Here is a 17,430-nt window from a genome sequence, read left to right on the forward strand (position 1 = left end):
GGTTGAGGTTATGGCGAGGTTAATGCGTTCCCAGGTGGCTTAAATTATTCCGCAGTCCTGCGCTCATCGTTCGTTCAAAAAATCTAAACCCGAAAGTCTTTCCCACTCCATTCAAATATTTCCAAACCCGGCACCTGGTGCCATCTGGTATGTTTGCGCCGAAAAGCCTCATTCCTTATTGCAAACGCCAACACTTCCTATGAGCAGTGCGTGGAGTTGCTAACCAGCCTGACCTCTCAGATTAACGACAACATGAAATTAGTGAATGCATTGCCAGCTATAGTTAAATTCAGAAGCTGCGTGCAGCACTGCAGAGACTACATTTTCAACAGTCCGCCCCCTGAGGGCGTCTAATTCATCGTGAAGGCAAGTGAAAATAGGCTCCGTGGCATTGTGGTTCCCCTTGCCAAGACGGCAGACGGAAATGCACTTTCGAGGCCCACTTCACGGGGATTAGGTTGGCGGATCGTTGACAAAAATGTAGCCTATACAGTGCTGCGCGCAGCTTCTGAAATGAATTGTAAATTTGAAGCTTCTCGCATAAATGAGGCGTCCATTTGGGCGTGTTTTCGGACACCAGCTTCTCGACTCAAAACAATAAAATATCCACAGCAAAATTAAACCATGGCCGAGATTTATTTCATACGATTATGCAATAACATTCCGCAGCTTCCGTTCTTGAAGCCATTATTCCGAACAACACTTAGAAGCTATGTTCAAGGATTATCCAGGACAACCGCGTAGAACAATTGTTGTTTATTATATCGTTTGAAAATAATACGTGATTTTAATGGTTCCGCTTTCAGTAGCGTAACCATAGCTACCGCTTCGTTGCAAGATTAAATTAGTTCGCAAACTGAAACGATCTCAAGTTGTGCAAATCCTTTCACTGAAGACTGGTTCTTGTTTTCCACGAACACAAATTTTGTGAAAAGCATGCCAGCAATTGTTCGTCTCTATAGGTCCCTTTTTGTTTCCTCTTAAACGCAGTTCACAAGCACTGTATGGATATAATCTATCTGGAAAAAAAGGGATAGATCATTATCGTAAGAGCAGGCTGTATGCGAGTCATTAGATGTTCGTGTCATAGAGTAACAAATATACACAGGGTGGCTGCACGTCCATTTCATTTAGTGTGCAGTCGTTCGTCCATTCGATATTTAAACTGAGCATGTACATGCGCGAAATAGCCTCCTCAATTAAACACACCACACTAAGCAGCGGTGAATGTATTAAGTTGTTCCTTACGTTATAACGACATACGTTTGGTAAAACAATGCCTGGTTTTAATCCATAATGTTCAAAGTCATCCTTTCCCACGTAGTGGATGCCTCAAGATATAAATAGGTGTAGCGCAAATCCATTTAGTGTTTGTTAATTGCAATTGATAAGCTAAGCTAGGCATATTTATTGAAATCTCGTAAATATTTTTTTTCGAATTTGGCGTGGGAACTCTAAGTAGCTGTAGTTTTCTCTCCTAAATACCAGATGGCGATTTCCCGGATTAGCTTAGGCATTTATTGCAGAAAAGTATGAGTGCCGGAAAGATTTTTGACTGGTCTGATAAAACCAGGATGGTTACCGAATATAGACAAGTTGTGGCAGCTAAGACGCTACAACTGATTACCAAATGAATAGTAACTGCCAAAAATCAGAGTGGAAATACAACAAATAATATTAGAATGTATTAACGCAACAAAACGCACACTAGTGCTTTATTCGTTCCTGAAAAAAAATGTAGACGATATGTCATGTCTAAACGACTGCACAGCAGAAGTCTGACCGGCGTTGCACTAAAGACCGACCCATAATTCAATTCGTATCACGTCGTCTTGTTTTACTGTGTACCCCTCTTTCTCCTCCTGCGCGGGTGCTTTACCCCCAAAGCTCGCACTCCCGTGCAGACAAATTCGCTGTCTCATCCACATTTTATCATTTTAATTAGTTAACTAATTGTCTACGGAATTAACTGCCTGAGAAATAGTATACTTCATCAATTGAAGTAATAGTCTTATCTGTCCCAATAATTCGCTAAGTCATACCGTTATATAACCGAGTTATATACAGTTGGCACAGGACCAAGGTAATTGGAGAAAAATGGGAGAGGCCTTTGCCCTGCAGTGGGCGTAGATAGGCTGATGATGATGATGATGATGATGACCGAGCCATCCACTTGAATCGCTTAGTCATGCACCTTAAATTTTTATTTGCTTTGATTTTTCTATTTCTTTTTTTTTCTTTGTGCTATCTTGACTCTGAATTACCGGGATTTCCCAGTTCCACAACTTTATTCCACTTGGCTTCCCTCTTATTCCTCGTATTTCCTTTGATATACCTTATTTCACTCTGTTATTCCCTCTCTATCACTTACTTTCTATTCAGTTTCATTTCTTTCAATTCCTAGTAGCCCCTTTTATATTATTTTGGTGTCTAATTTATTCTTATTCACATCAATGTCATTGTATTCATGTAATGCACTTTGATTTCTTTTAGTTCAGTTTGATTACTCTGTTTCGCTTTGTCATCCGCCTTAATTTGCTTTTTGCTTTGTCATACCCTTATGCTAGCCATGCTTTCATGAGCTCTAACTTCCCTTAACTTGCTAGAACCATCCAGAATCTTTGTTAAACAATAGACGCTTACGACCTTTTGTAAAATAAGCTTTAGTGTTGTCACTGATGGCGCCTGTAACGCGAATACGCCCTCCAGGAAAGCCAACTCTCTGACGATGGTGAATACTGTGCGTGAAGTTTAGCAAAAGTAAAACGCTTCCCGGAGAAGCTTGGCGAGAGCTCAGTGACGCCCTCTCCATTAAAGGTTAATGTGTAGCAGATGTAGGAGGTGTCGCAGACGTACGACAGCACGACAAAAATAGCCCTAACGTGGTGTTGTAAGGTGAGCATCAACAGCCGTCACCCATACGATGACGTATACGATGAGAACGACGTTGCTCTGTCCTCCGTAAGTTTCTTAGTCACGTCACGCTTGAAATGTACCTCCAATTTTTTGCAGTGAATAATGGGACGAGTATGACTGTACGTGTATGCCGACAGTTCCTGAATATGTGAACCCTCCGTTTCAGGTGTCCCTTTAACTTTTGGTTGGAGGGCTGATTCGAGGGACAAGTGGGCATCTTTTCCAAGCCTATGTTTGGGTGCGTGACATTGCCGGACTCTGCCTGGGTGCGTTACGCCGCGTGAGTGCAGTGGATAGCAAGCGTGACCGTGGAGGATCTAAGACGACAAGCCGGGCCCCTACAGTGCTAATAAACGGCCACCGCTTCGTGACCGTAAGGACATTCGAGATTGGCGTGGAAGCCGCGTTATGTTAACAGCATCTAACCGCTTCGAGAAGGGGATAATGCCAGTCAACAGCGCTGGGCGCTTTGTGTTTTGTACGTTTTGGCCACGTTAGCGTGGGTATAAACGCGGTGACCGCACATAGACAACCAATGGCGTTGGAATGTCGTGATGTAACGCCGACTTCTGTCCGGACGTGCATCGTCATCAGCGACCAGCAGTTCGGAATATTCTGATGTGACCTGGGGTCTTGAATCCTCGTGATTGTCATAGGAAGGTAAGGCCTACACCGAAGCAACGCTTCATAGCTGGCCGAATAGCATTTGACAGCGGTGCATCATCTGGCCCGGTCCCACAATATTGCAGGAATTTCGTGCCATGTAATATATCGAATTATTTTCTATTTAACTATTGTAATCTGTAACTGTTGTTGTTAAAGCGACTCGTTTGAATCATTCTGAAACGTTCTACTCTCGGGTTTGTATTAGCTTTTAAGGTAACTCTCGTTAATGTCGTCATGTCCTCGTGCCTCTACAGTACATTGCCGATTCAGATATGTCACTCTTGGTTGTTGTTTTCGTCCGATGCTCTGGCTCCTTCCCTCTGCCCTCGTCGACGAAAGCCTACCATAAGTCGGCCACTCCCTCGTCACCGGTGCCTTGTAGGTTCGGTGGGGCTGTCTCTTCGCTCGTGTTCCCACTCCACATCTTCTTGACAGTGCACCCTATTTAGGCAAGGGTGACAGACAATGATAGAATGCCCGAGACAAAAGAAAAATACGTTAATTCCGCTCGCGCCACGCCTGCTCAACAAGTTTGCTCAGTATTCGGTCGGCGGTTGAATGCTTGGAGGAGCGTCGCAAGCTGTGCCCGCAGCTGGCGCCATAACACCAAAGTGGCTCTGCAGTTGTAACAAACTATGGCACCATTGTTGAATCACCTAACTAAAACAGGTAGTAGACGGTTATCACCAGTGTCTCAGAAAGCAAGGATGTTGTACAGTATGAACAAAAATGAACTAAAATATCTCTAAGTAAGAAAGAAACGCAATATGGAGCACGTAATTACACTACCATTAATTTACTCATGGAGGTTTTGTCACCGCGGTAAGGTGTGTGGGACAAACGAGTGATGGAACCACGCGGCCAAGATAACAAAAATCACCCAAAAAATTGGCACATCTCGCATTAGGGCCGCGAGGCTGGAGAAACAGCACAGATGGGTGTCGATCAAGCTTCTCCCTGGAGAGAAGGGGCAGCCGGATCCCAGCAGTGCAAAGTTGACTTTTAATGTACATGCATAAGTTTTATTCATTAGCAATCGTCGCCATCCCTTTCGTAGTCGTCTTCCAACGGCACAGCTGCGTATAGGGAAACCCTCTTGTAGTGCATCCACGCCTCGGTAGACCTCCACTTCGTCAGTTGGTCCGGTGGCCGTCTCCACGTGTGTATCATGAAGGGATTGCTTGACAGCTTCATCGTAATCGTCTTCGGCGCGGCGGTACCGTCGCGCGCGGGTCGCTAGACGAGGACGACGACGAAGACGGGAGCTGCTCATGTGGCGTAAGCACACGCGCAAGCCTGGACGACTCCAGGTGGTAGCCGCGAAGCACGTGCAAATGTGCGCTCCTGGTTTTCTCTCTACGCTGGAAAGATTGGCGTTCGCCTAAATAGCTCTGCTGATAAAATATTCAAAGATCTTATCATCGTTTTTTTTAATAATAGTCGTCATGGCTCTACTGAGAAGCGGCGGAGCCGTTCATCCAGAAACTGTTTAACCATATAGGCCACATTGTAACAGCCCTAACCAGGGAAACAGCAAATGCACAGGAGGAGACATTAAGACTCATGCAGGCACTGATTATGAGCTGGGTGTGGTACTGCCTTCCGTACAACAAACTCACACTCACAGAAGAAAACCAAATAATCAACTTCATCTGGGCATATTATAGGGCAGCCCTAAAACTCGCCATCATGCTCTGCTGATTAAGGTGACACCTTGACGGTGTCACCTTAAGTAGTGTCTTTATAACACCGTTGAAGATATCAGAGCAGGCAATTAGCTCGCGCAAATAAAACGGCTGTTAAAATCTGTATCGGCTACCATATCGACGAAAAGCACCCCCCCCCCCTTCGCGTGGTAAGGAAACTGGACGCCTTGAAGGACATGCCGCCATTCCACCAACTGCTCAAAACACCTTTTCCCATCTGAACTCATTAGATCCAAACCTACGCAAGAGCAGGAGAGAATCTAGAAGCGAACACTTTCAATAGGACACTACAACCACGCATGCAACACTGTATACACCGAAGCCAAAATGTTGAAAAATACTGAAACACCAATCGACGCAGAGGACTACCCTGACAGTCTTTGTGAAGAGATGTGAAAATTCGAAACATCTTCGTGGGAATCGAACTAGGGCAACTGCAAAATACATGCACAAATTTTTTGAGAGGCTCCAATTACAAAATTTCCAATATCATTACAGACGCGATATCTACAAGCCTCAAAAGGATTCTCCCATACACAATGAAGTACATTATAATTACATGCACACACCGACACCATAGTCTCCGAGGGATCAAGCGTTCTGCCCAATAAGCCGGCGAGGTCATATACCGTTTTCTTGTGACCACAACTGCCACACTCCTCCCCCCCCCCTAAAAGTATAGTGAACTACTCCTTTCCCCGTGCCTACAAACGCTGTCCTTCGAGTGTCACAAGCTGCTCTTAAGGCTGAAAAAATCGCAGTGTCCGAAGGCTACCAAAGAATTTATAGCTTCTTAACTCTACATGGGCGAAGACACTTGGCAGAAGACATCCGACGTTAACCAAAAACTGGTGAATGCGTAAAGCTTGCACCATATTTCACGGAACTTTGCCATGTCCAAGGGAACGCTCAGGGGAGAACAACACAAAAGTTACATATTCCACTTATAGGGAGTGACTGGAGGCAGATCTGGCCAGATCGTCACCTGACGCTAAGTGTGACTTGGCTGCTGCATCCGGGGCTGTAGACTACGGGACCCCGTCGGTCCAAACTCTCAGTATTTCTCACTAAACAAAGGTATTATTCTCTTTATATATTTCCCTAAGCAATCAGAAAATTGTTCAGACCACGCACCACGTGAGGGAATAAGCACTGTGAACTGCCAGCAGCATCGCCTTCTTGCTGAAACTGACAAACACCAAGCAGCTCCAACCATTCCCCCCGCATCATAAGCAAGACAAACGTACATTGGGTTCCAACGAGTGAATCCTGGTTTATGCGACACGTAGCCTTCCAGGCTATTACTTCGCTTTTAAGTTTATGCTTCCAAGTTTCTGCTTGGTCGCTTAGCATCCCTTACAAGCGCTCTTAATTCGAGGGCGGCGTTCACAAGTGATTAACCACTCTTTTAGCCCTCTACCGCACAGCTCTTTCTGAATTACTGTTGTTGTTTTGCGCCCATATCCTGCGCCAGCTATCCGCATGCTGGCCGGAAATATTTCATCTTTTACTTTCTCTAATGAATCGGAGTCCTGCGTGGATGTATTTTTAGATGCGAAGCTGCTTATGGTCGAGCCTGCTCCCTCCGCCGTTGTGTGGGCGCCGTTGTGCGTCGTCCACACCCCCACTGCGCATGCCTGGCCAGGCACCGCTGATGAGGATTGTGGCAGCCCTAGGGATTGGCCAACCACAGAATTCATCACGAGATAGCTTCGCGTTCAACCATAGAGTTTCTCAATATTACCGTCATCTTCCCGTAAGGGAACCCTGAGTACCACACCCCCACTGCGCATGCCTGGCCAGGCACCGCTGATGATGAATGTGGCAGGGGGACCCTAGGGATTGGCCAACCAAAGAATTCATCACAGGATAGTTTCGCGTTCAACCACCGTCGTCATCTTCCTGTAGGGGAACCCTGAGTAGTATGCGAGGCATTCCTCCTCTCCTCTCCGACGCTCTTCTCCTCTCCGGAATTCCTCCTCTCCGAAGCTCCTCTCCTCTCCGGGATCGCGCAACGAGTGGCAACACCTGCGGCTCCGCGCGCGATAATGCGAAGCAGCTTAGGGTTAGAGACGCGACGGTAGCCGCTGCATACTCCGCTGGGGGCGCCACTGTAGCTCCGCGGTATAAATGACGCGCGAGCGCGCTCCGCTCTCCTCATTCGCCTCCCGCAACACCGCGATCGAACTGAAAACTAATGGTAACTTGAGTGAACCCCATGGCTGCTTCGCATACTACTCAGGGTTCCCCTAGGGGAAAGTGGTGAAATTTTTTTTTTTTCTGGATGTTACTTCGGGGGAGAGTAGGTTCACCCGGCTTGAAGGAACAAGACATGATGACGTCGGTAGAAGACTGCAAAACCGCAATGGAATCATAACAGGAAAATATACTAAAGTATATTTCCGAAACCAATACCAATAGCTCTGGCAGTGATTAGATTTTCAAATACCTGTGTAACGAAAGTTCCAGACCACATGCGCGGGTAGGTTCTTAGCAAAGGTGAGCAGGGCTGACGTGGTTGGTGTTTGGAAGGCTTGGGATGGTGTGGTTACGCAGAACACTTGTGCATTAACGAAATGTCTGTATTCGGTGATGCTCCAGGGGCGATCAATGATCCGGGCTCGGCGTATAGTCCTCTGGGTTCCTGCATTCATCCGAATACCAACCGAATACGGTTCTTATGTTCACGGTCTGATCCCGGGCTGGTTATTGCTGTTCTTGTTGTTTTTCTTGCTGTTGTGGCTGTTGTGTTCTGCCCTCATCGTCGTTGTTGTTCTTGTCATTGTAGTCATTGGTGTTGTTGTCATGGTTGTCGTAGTTGGTCTTGATGTATTTGTCGGGGAATGCCTAATGTGCGGACGAGTCTACGATGATGATAACAAACACAGGACAAAGTGCAGCATCATTCTGTGGAGCAGACCGCAGGGTAATGTTCAGGTTTATTATGCGGACCGTACGCGACATAGTTTATCCTTATTCATCTAAAGTAAGCCAAAAGATGCCAATTCACAGTTATTTGCATAAAGAATGCGCTGAATTGACCTACGAGAACAGGTTAAAGAAGCGAAATCACTTGGCAAAAAATAAAAACACAACATCTGGGACTCGAACAAAGGGGGTTAGCTTCAAAAGCTCAAGGCTCTCTCACTTCGAAACTGAAGCCGACGAGCGGAGTACTTCAAGAAGTAGCTCAAAAGACAACACAAGTCTGTTATCTGGATCACAGAAGTAGCTACCACTGTAGAAAGATATGATGATTTAGGAGGTCGGAAAAATTTTCGAACCTAAGTCGACGTGGTGCTGTCTTGGCCTTCCCCTTCTTTTTATTTGTTATTTTTTCATCGCTACTTGTTGTCCACCATCATTCCTGCGGGTGGCTTTTTCGATTTCTCACTATTCACTACGAAGGAAGTAACCGTCTGCAACTCCTGCAGGAGCACATCTTCGCAATGCACACTGCCACACAAAAACGCTTCAATAAAATGTGTTTTTGAAAAATACACGCGTACTTACTGTGGAAATATTTTTGCCCTTGAGGTATTAGTCTTGTAGATGTCACTACTATGCCGCATTTTTTCTTTTCATTTGCATATACAATTTTTTCAGTGTGTGCGTCGTTGTTAACTGGAAAAATACATTAAGCTTCAGGAACACGTCTCTGATGTGCAGCCTCGTTAGCACTTTGTTACATCATTGCACAGTTTCTTTTTATCAAACGAAAATTCCCAAAGCGGTACCTTGCTTCATGAGGCCAACATCTTGAGCTAGAAAACGTGTGGAACATTCTGTACACTTTCCGTTGTGTATTTGAGAATCGAACATCGTTTCCTCAATTGGTGGCGTAATCAAATATTAGCGCAGCATACACATGTAGTTTTATTGCAGCTATACGTGGCCGCATAATTTACATTACATGAATATAAGAACACGTATTTTGTAACAAGATTCACTCCCCACAAAAAGGCCTGAAATTTAATGCAAGCTCAGGAAAGCCAAGGCTCACCCGGCCAAGTCCTTAGCCAAGAAATCCAGCCACACATATAAAGACGATGATGAAAAAAGGTGAGTTCAAGACTAGGTTAATGAGAATTCTGGTTGAAAGAAGAATGCGAGATCCCCGCCTAATTTGTGCTACGTTGTTCACCAGTGGGCGATTTCTGTAAGTGCTGCATTACAAGTTACTATCTACTTTAGAAGTAGGGCGAAGTAACTGAAAGTGGTATTTGTAAGGCTCAAAAACACACAAACTTTTCAATTACACCGCACGCCTTATGCATCAATATTTAGCATCTGAACTGCATAAGGGAAAATTCACCTGCTTTTTTTTAAGGAACCCTAATGCGCCAAAATTTTACTTTCTCAGAACGAACATCATTATCAGACCCTAGAAAAAAATCCTGAAGTTAATGCGTCTGTGTTAGTTCTTGTTACTTTCTATTTTGCTCCAACGAACAAAGAATTACTCCTAGTACCACCAAGAGTAATGTTTTGTGGTTATAATTGTTACTGCGCTTCTTTACTAGAAACTCGCATGCAGAGATGACGTTTCTGGAATCAGAAACAGCAGTATTGCGGGAAAGCAGGAAGTATGGTTTTTCAGTATCGCACCAGCGTCTTTGTTTTAGAAATAATGGGTACTGGCATGGATCAGGAAGATATGATGTGTCAATTTAACTATCTTGGTACCAGGGGAGTGGGGTGTCATCGAAACTTCTCGTTGTTGTCCTTATGTTCTCAAAATTTGAAATTCGAAAGCAAGCGGGTGTTAGGCGTCATTTCGAAACATCTTCAGTAGCGACTCAGCGTACACGCATTGGAATTTACACGAACCTGCTGTCTACGGGTTCACTTTTACACACTGAATATAGAAGACGCTCAATAGTTCGAATCAACCGGGATGGTCAACATATGGGGCACGTCCTCCCCAAACGAGTTCAGAAATTCAGCGTGGGCGATTTTTGCACGCACCTAAATGCTGGCAATGGGTTCTGTTCACAGATTTAAAGGGGGCTGTATGGGGTTCGGCTCTTGGCTGTATAACTACGTACAGGAACTCATTAAATAGGAGTCAAGAAAACGCTAATTGTATTCACACATTTCTAATCTTTTATATTATATTTTTATTTCAGTGAACATATGAAGACCACTCCTTTATCTTACTTTTCTCTGCCCAGCCGCTCCTTCAATGAAATTCTGCAATCGCTAACTTGCGGAGAGCTTACCACCGCAACGCTTTGTTCTGGCAGCGAAGATGTGCATGCCTCGGTTTTTCCACATATGATACGTGGATAGATCGGCGTGAACCGGAAATCGGTCGGACCGAAACGCTAGATTTTTTTGCGCTTCTTTCTTAGGGGCTTCCGGTGTGACGTTTTTCCAGTTTTTTTGCTGTCCAGCTTGAAGGGCTTCGAAGCGAGATTTTCGCTGGTGCCTTTCGCTGTGAACCACTAGGACATCACTGGTAGCCTTGTGGGTGTGCTTTAGCTCGGGACGTGACGTGGAGTAGGAGGACCAGATGGCATGTCCCAGCAGCCATGCTTCATTCCATTAATGATAACATACCCTAAATCTGCTTGGAGATTTCAACGGGGTTTTCTCACAGCCATGTGCGACCTCACGTCCATATTGGTCGCGCAGATTGGGTTTCTGGGTTACGTAGACAGTAAGGAGCCTACGACGCGGGAAGGCAACGGACAGCCCCATCTTTGTCTGTTAGAATAAAGGTCATGTCCTGGCAATCTTCACACAAGTAATTATGTAGGAAGTATGTAGAATCGCAAATCAGAAACAAGCGCGATTTGTTTTTGTTTCGTGCGCTCCTCGAACTGCACCCAGCTTCGCTGGCAATCCTTCTTCAGAGAGTGCGAAGGCACTGAATTTTCTTGAACGTGCACCCAGACACCCATTACTCATGCGCTTTCTGAGCAAGTACATCGTGTCTATCGTGAGCCCAGTTTATGCGGTTCTTATTGTAGCAGCCCAGGTCTCTGCGTGGTTGTCATTATATCACGCATGGGATTAGCGCGGTTTAAACTGGATCGTAAACCTAGATCATGCTTACGTGAATTATGAACCTGCATTACTGTTGGTTCATACCGCCATTCCAGATCAAGAAATACTCCTTTAAGGTTCCTCGTTACTGGTCGTCTGGCGGAAAAAAATGAAGAACACATTTTATTAATATTGGAATAACCGCTATTGCTTTGTGAATAATTCCCAAACTTCTCACCCATTTACATGTTGGGTCCTTACGTAAACAACCTCGCCATCAGTTTCGTACAATGCCTCATAATATTTGCAGTCGTGCATAGGGAACTCAGATTCATTGTATTGCCCAATAACCGTCCAAATCGGTTTGGTGGTATTATAAAGCTGAAAAAGAACAGAAGTATTTTATAACATATGTCATAAAAAGAGTGATAGTGAAGAAGAGAGAATGAGATAGAGTTAGTGATAGGGTTATTTTAATGAAATAAAAGAAACACACCGAGGTCATCGCGATTTTTAGCTTCTGCCCTGCTAACCTGTGTGAGAGAAAGGGAAGAGCACAACTTAAACCCGTTCCACTCAATGTGAAAGCTGTCGGATGTGTATAGCACAGATTCGCCATAATGGACTGCTGCATTACAAATTTCTGCTGCACTGCCGCATTACGAATTTCCCGCCTTCGCAATGCTCGCGCACCCCCTGCCTGAAACTGTGCCAGCGGGAGTTCTGTTCTTTTTTGCACTTGCTTTACATTGCGTATCCTAGAGCTGTTTTCTGTGATTTCTAACGCGGTATTTTTTTCTTCCGTGGCTGGAGCCTTTCTGAGTCGTTTCGAACGATTCATTTCTTTCTTGCGCGGCCGCTTGTTTCTCTTACTATCGTAAAAACCAACCCAACGAGCGTTCCTAACTAAGACAACGCGGGGGCTGCCGATTATATACACAGATTTTGACTGAAATGTACCTGGAGTTTTCTTTGCGTTAAATAACAGGAAGATGTGTGACAAGTACCAGCGGTTTGCGAAGTTTGAACGGTTATGACTATTTTAACCGCGTGATTTTTTAGGCTTTAGCGTTACTCCCTGACCCCGGTACAGAAGGCCCTACTTGGGTCCGTTATCTGGCTGCGTCGCTGGATTGCGGCAGTCGCATGGACCATTAGCAAGCTAAGACGACAAGGCGACCCCATGAAGTGCTCTGCCCTTAAAATAGGCAGAGGGTTATATGTATGGTTACAGTAGGATAGAAATGTGCCAGAAAAACAACACAAAAACATGCAACGCACGCCCAACTGTGTAATAGATTAAGATTCGTGCGATTCACAGACACGACAGAATGTCTCCGGGCAGCGGCCGTCTTACAGACTGATGGATTTTATAGGATCGTTCTCCGCTGCTGCTCGCGTTTGAAGCATTGCGATGAAATTGAGGAGTCCTCCTCGACCTAATGGGATGTTTTTTCGCTGGAGAAGAACACAGTATTCGAGACAATATTTGGGCCCCTTGTTAAAGACACTAGGCCGTTAAAATTATTACGTACCCCTTCGGTACATGGCTCCCCGCAGGTTACGAGTGTCTTAGATGTTTATAGCCACCATTCGATTGTGAAAAAGTCAGACAAACACGATTTATCTCTTCCAAAGACCGGAGAACAATCCAACATTTCTACTACTCTTACATAACTTACGAGACTTATGGATCTCAATTAAGTTTCGTTGTCACGGGGTAGATTCAAGATTTGCCGCCTTACCATAATGCATCGCGCTTACGTTGTCAAACTTGACAAAGTTCAGCCAGATCACATAAAATAATCATCGCTCTGATGCACGCGACAGAATAGCAACCATTACCGGGATGTATAAGGCATGTGTTTGCTTGAAGCACCGGACAATAGTAAATTAACGAAGCCATATTTCTGCCACTGCTTCATAGGAGATGTGGCCGATACTCTAATTATCGCAGTGTTCATTGGCATTAGATGATTGTTATATACGACAAAAGACTATGGGCAAAACGTACGTGCGAGGAAATCTGTATGGTTTCTGTGCCTTAACTTGGCAGCCCGTACTAGCCCTATCCGCCGCTCCCGATTGTTAAAAGGGGTAACGGCGCTGCATCGGTGACATAGTGGCAACTAAGATTGCTGTCACGATAATACACCGGAAAATTTCAGGATAAGGTTCCACAAATGCTGCCGTATTGCAATCATGCCCAACACTGCAAGTATCTAAAGAGCTGCAAGAGAGAAAATTTCTCGAGTCTCGTAAATCTTCTGGCGTGGTTTAAAGGAAAAAGAGTGCCGTACTATAGTGAAGGCTGCTTTTTATACACACTTCTATACGCTGACACAACAGCCAGGCTATTTTGCCTTTCTTATTTATATTACCCGCTTTTAACCTGTCTTAATATAAATAATTCTATTTTTTCATGCTGACATAGCCTAACTCATCTTGCTCTATCCCAATACACCTTAATCCGGCTATACCCCACCTTATTCATTAAAGGGACAATGAAGACAAAACCGAGGTTTGTCAGAAAGGTTCGTTGGCGTCCGAACAAAACGAATATGCCAGTTTATGAAACAGTAACATCAAAATCTCGCAATACTCAAAAAATGAAGCTATCAGCCGGCCAGCAGACATGACGTCAATGGCTACTGAGCGCCTGTGCGAAGAGTCCAGTGACGAACAACACAGAGAGAAGCGCGCACACACGTTCTGAAAGAAACACGTAAAATCTTTCTTTCCACGTTAAATTCCCTGAGTCATAAACAATTATAAATGTGCTGGTATAATTCAAACCATGCCGCATTTCCCAAGCTGCCAATCCGCGGCGCCGATGACGGTTGCGATGGTTATCGCATGTTCGGCACAGTCTCATCTCTCTTATCTCACTGTGCGTAAAACAAGGCTGCACTATCTGAGCCCACCTAGTAAGCCGTAAATTTTAATGCGCTTTTTTCTGTTTTCGGGGGAAAGTGCGCACGCACACCTTTATAGTAATCGCACTCAAATTTTCACGTACTGCCGTTCAGGTGCTCGTACACCGGAGTACCTAGACTCGTTTCACACTAGGCATTGGTCGGGGTTACGAGTGGGGCTGACAGATGGCACCACGTATCAAGCCGAGTGCATCGAAGCGACTGAAACTGCAAAGCAAAAGAGTGTCCCAGACGTCGTTCTCCCTGCGGTTGCGCTGTCCGCTTGATGTTTTCTAGGAAAAGTAAAAGGACACGCGGCGCAATCACATTGTTGAACCAGCATATCACAACCCATGCGACACGAAGATTTAGCGGAAAAAACAGCAGGAATACGGACCTGTAGGGCGGGCAGGTTGTTTTGTCATATTCCCCGAAAGCGCTACCAGTGGCGTCTTCGCTCTCGATAGTTTGCTCGGTGTGTTTGAGTTTTCCAGATAGACCAAAGCGCTGTCTCCCTCGCTTCCGGCCTCCTTTCACGTTGCGCGAAATGTCATGAAATGGCGTGAGGGATGAAATGTGCTTCTCCATTTATTTTTTCTCGGCAAATAAAGCATCTTTCGCTGCGGAATATACGCTAAGAGGGCTACGGGGCAATTGAACTTTTAACTTCCCTACCTGCTAGTTCTTTCAGTGTCCGTTAAAATCACCCTATTCCATTATAATTGGCTCTCAGCAACCTTAAGTCATTCTAATCAACCTTCATCCAGAATTCCACTTTAACCGTATTAGCCATTGTGAATTCGCTTCACTTGCACCTCAATCTCTCTTCATGAAACTTAATACATTCCTTGTTCATCCTTTTTTCTACCTCTATTTTGTTTCAATTTGTTTATTCTAACCCAACTTAATCCTACCTTGCTAATCCTAAGTATCAAGAACTAGTCAATTATCACGTCAGCCTCATTCATTTCGATCCACCCTAATTCAGCCTTATTCACCTTAATCCATTTTCATTCAATTTTTTTCTACAATAATTCCGCTTTCTATCCATTAGTGTTCGACTTCTATGTTACTCCACTTTTTGGAAAACATAAACGAGGACATAAACAAAAGTTGAGTTGAGAACTTAAGTTGAGAACTCTCCAGAGGACCTCGTTACATAACGTAATTTTATTAGAAAGAAAGATAGCAAGGAGTTAAGCATGTTTTAAAACACCCTAAAAAATTATCCAGTTAACCACGAACAAAACGTCAATCACAAACAATGAAATGACGCTTCGTTAAGAATTGAGCCACAGATAACGCCGAAAAGCAATTATACAGAGGAAATTATAATAAACAGTTGTTTGGACAAGGAGTTCTTTCCGTAAATATAATTTAATTAATGTACGAAAGGAAAGTAATGTTTAACTTGAATTTATACATTCGGGTATATGGCTTGATGCCGGCACAACAGCTAATATTGCGAACTTTTTTCTGTAGTTTATGTGCACTTTTGGCACCAGGAACTTGATTTTCAATTATTTAAAGCGGTCGAGACGGGTAGCATATGTTTCCCGACGATGAATGGCTATAGGGAAGATTACTATGAATGTATGCATATTGTAAAGACAGCACATTGAATGGATTAAAATACGCTAGGCTTTAATAAGGGTATGAGTTCCGAAAGCCACCTTTTTAAGAAATTATAGTTCGTGACGACGCTGAGAAGCTTCGGTGTATCGGATAAGGAAATGTCACGGTTGTCGAGAGCTAAAAAGCACGCTAAGCAGGGTTTGAGTTCGAATAAAATATAAACGTATTTTTGTTGGGTGTTTTATAAGAGTGTTTATCATTCACCAACACTAACGTTTAACAGGTCCGAATTCAACCTTTGCTGAATATCCGCGTATATAAGGCTGTTGGAATGTTAAGTATAGCAGTAGAGGACATAGGATGGCGCTTTGAGGAGCTCCAGTTTTGATTGATTTACAAGAGGAAGGCGCACCTTCGATGGAAACAATTTGCAGGCTGTTCGTTAAATAATTACGAAGGAATTCCAAGGGAGGCCTCCATGTGCCTTTTAATTCAAGTTAATGTAATAAAATGTGGTGGTTCATTTTATCAAAGGCCTCAGTTAGGCACACCGAAACTGCCCAAATGTAGGAGTTTTTGTCTATGGACTTTTTAATTTCGCCAGCAAATGCCACTTCCGTAGAGAAGCCTACTCTGAAACCAAATTGGTGGGAAGAAAATAGGTTAAATTTTAGAAAATAGGACATCATTCGCCTGAAATTGTTTTTATTTATTTTACGAATCAACGGGAAAATGCAGATCGGGCGATAGTTCGTTATATACACACGTCACCTTTTTTTCTAGGCAGAGATTAGTTTACCATCATTCAGACAATCGGAAAATTAGCCAACTTTAAAAACTTATAATTTCGGCGAAATAAGCGATAGTTGTTAGATAAAAGTTTTATCTTACAAGGGTGATATAGTCTTGACCAGGACCGGTTATTGTAAGAAAGAAGTGACTTTATAAACATCTACGGCCGAAGTAGGATGTAAGTAAAAGGATTGAGGGCGATGTGAGAAAATCAGGATGGGATTATTAATGTGGGAGCAATCACAATTAGAAAAATTGTCACTGTGAGCCTCCTCAATTTCACTGGAATCGCTAATAGAACAATCATGAAATATTAGATGTGATAAATGTGGCGGAACACTACTGCTTAAAATTCGTTGAATAATTGCCAATTCTCCCTGGTGTCGTTGCCGTTCTTTCCAAATTCTTTTTTTTTTGTAGTATTCACGCGTGGCCCCCTTCAACAACATTGGTTCTACGCTAGAAAACTCCTTCTACCAATTTTTCATAAAAATATTACAAGTAGGTGCTTTTATTTTTCTGATCCTTTCTTTACTAATATAGAATGCTGTAATTCAGGAGTAATCCATGGGTTTTGAGGGGAGCGATACAACTTTGTGATATGGGTTGTAGATGTACACTGACTAACGCGCGCTCTTATTTTAGTGTAAAAATAACAGAACTTTTTAGGCGCATTTTTCTAACGCCACAAAGCCCCGGTCAGTATCACGCATGAGTTCCACACGTTTTGTGGACCTAAATAAAGACTTCGTATGCGCGCTCATTCGGATGGGAGTATGGGCTTCTCGGCACAGACATACTATATAATGGTCGGAGCATAAGTAGTCGATAACACCAAAATTAAAATTGCAGTTTACATTACACAGCAT

At 43.9% G+C, this 17,430-nt stretch overlaps 1 long non-coding RNA gene across 1 annotated transcript; it reads right to left on the reverse strand.

Annotated features, from left to right (window-relative positions):
- Positions 1 to 826: 826 nt before the first annotated feature.
- On the reverse strand, positions 827 to 14,673 carry LOC144162012 (uncharacterized). The gene is made up of 5 exons (XR_013320567.1): positions 14,592 to 14,673; positions 11,518 to 11,660; positions 11,350 to 11,435; positions 8,802 to 8,912; positions 827 to 1,019 (listed from the first exon to the last, which is right to left on the reverse strand). It is a non-coding gene; the product is annotated as an uncharacterized LOC144162012 (long non-coding RNA).
- Positions 14,674 to 17,430: the final 2,757 nt, after the last annotated feature.

Source organism: Haemaphysalis longicornis, unplaced genomic scaffold, assembly GCF_048455015.1.
Source record: "Haemaphysalis longicornis isolate Haplotype H1 unplaced genomic scaffold, Haemaphysalis longicornis Haplotype H1 scaffold_12, whole genome shotgun sequence".
NCBI lineage: Eukaryota > Metazoa > Arthropoda > Arachnida > Ixodida > Ixodidae > Haemaphysalis > Haemaphysalis longicornis.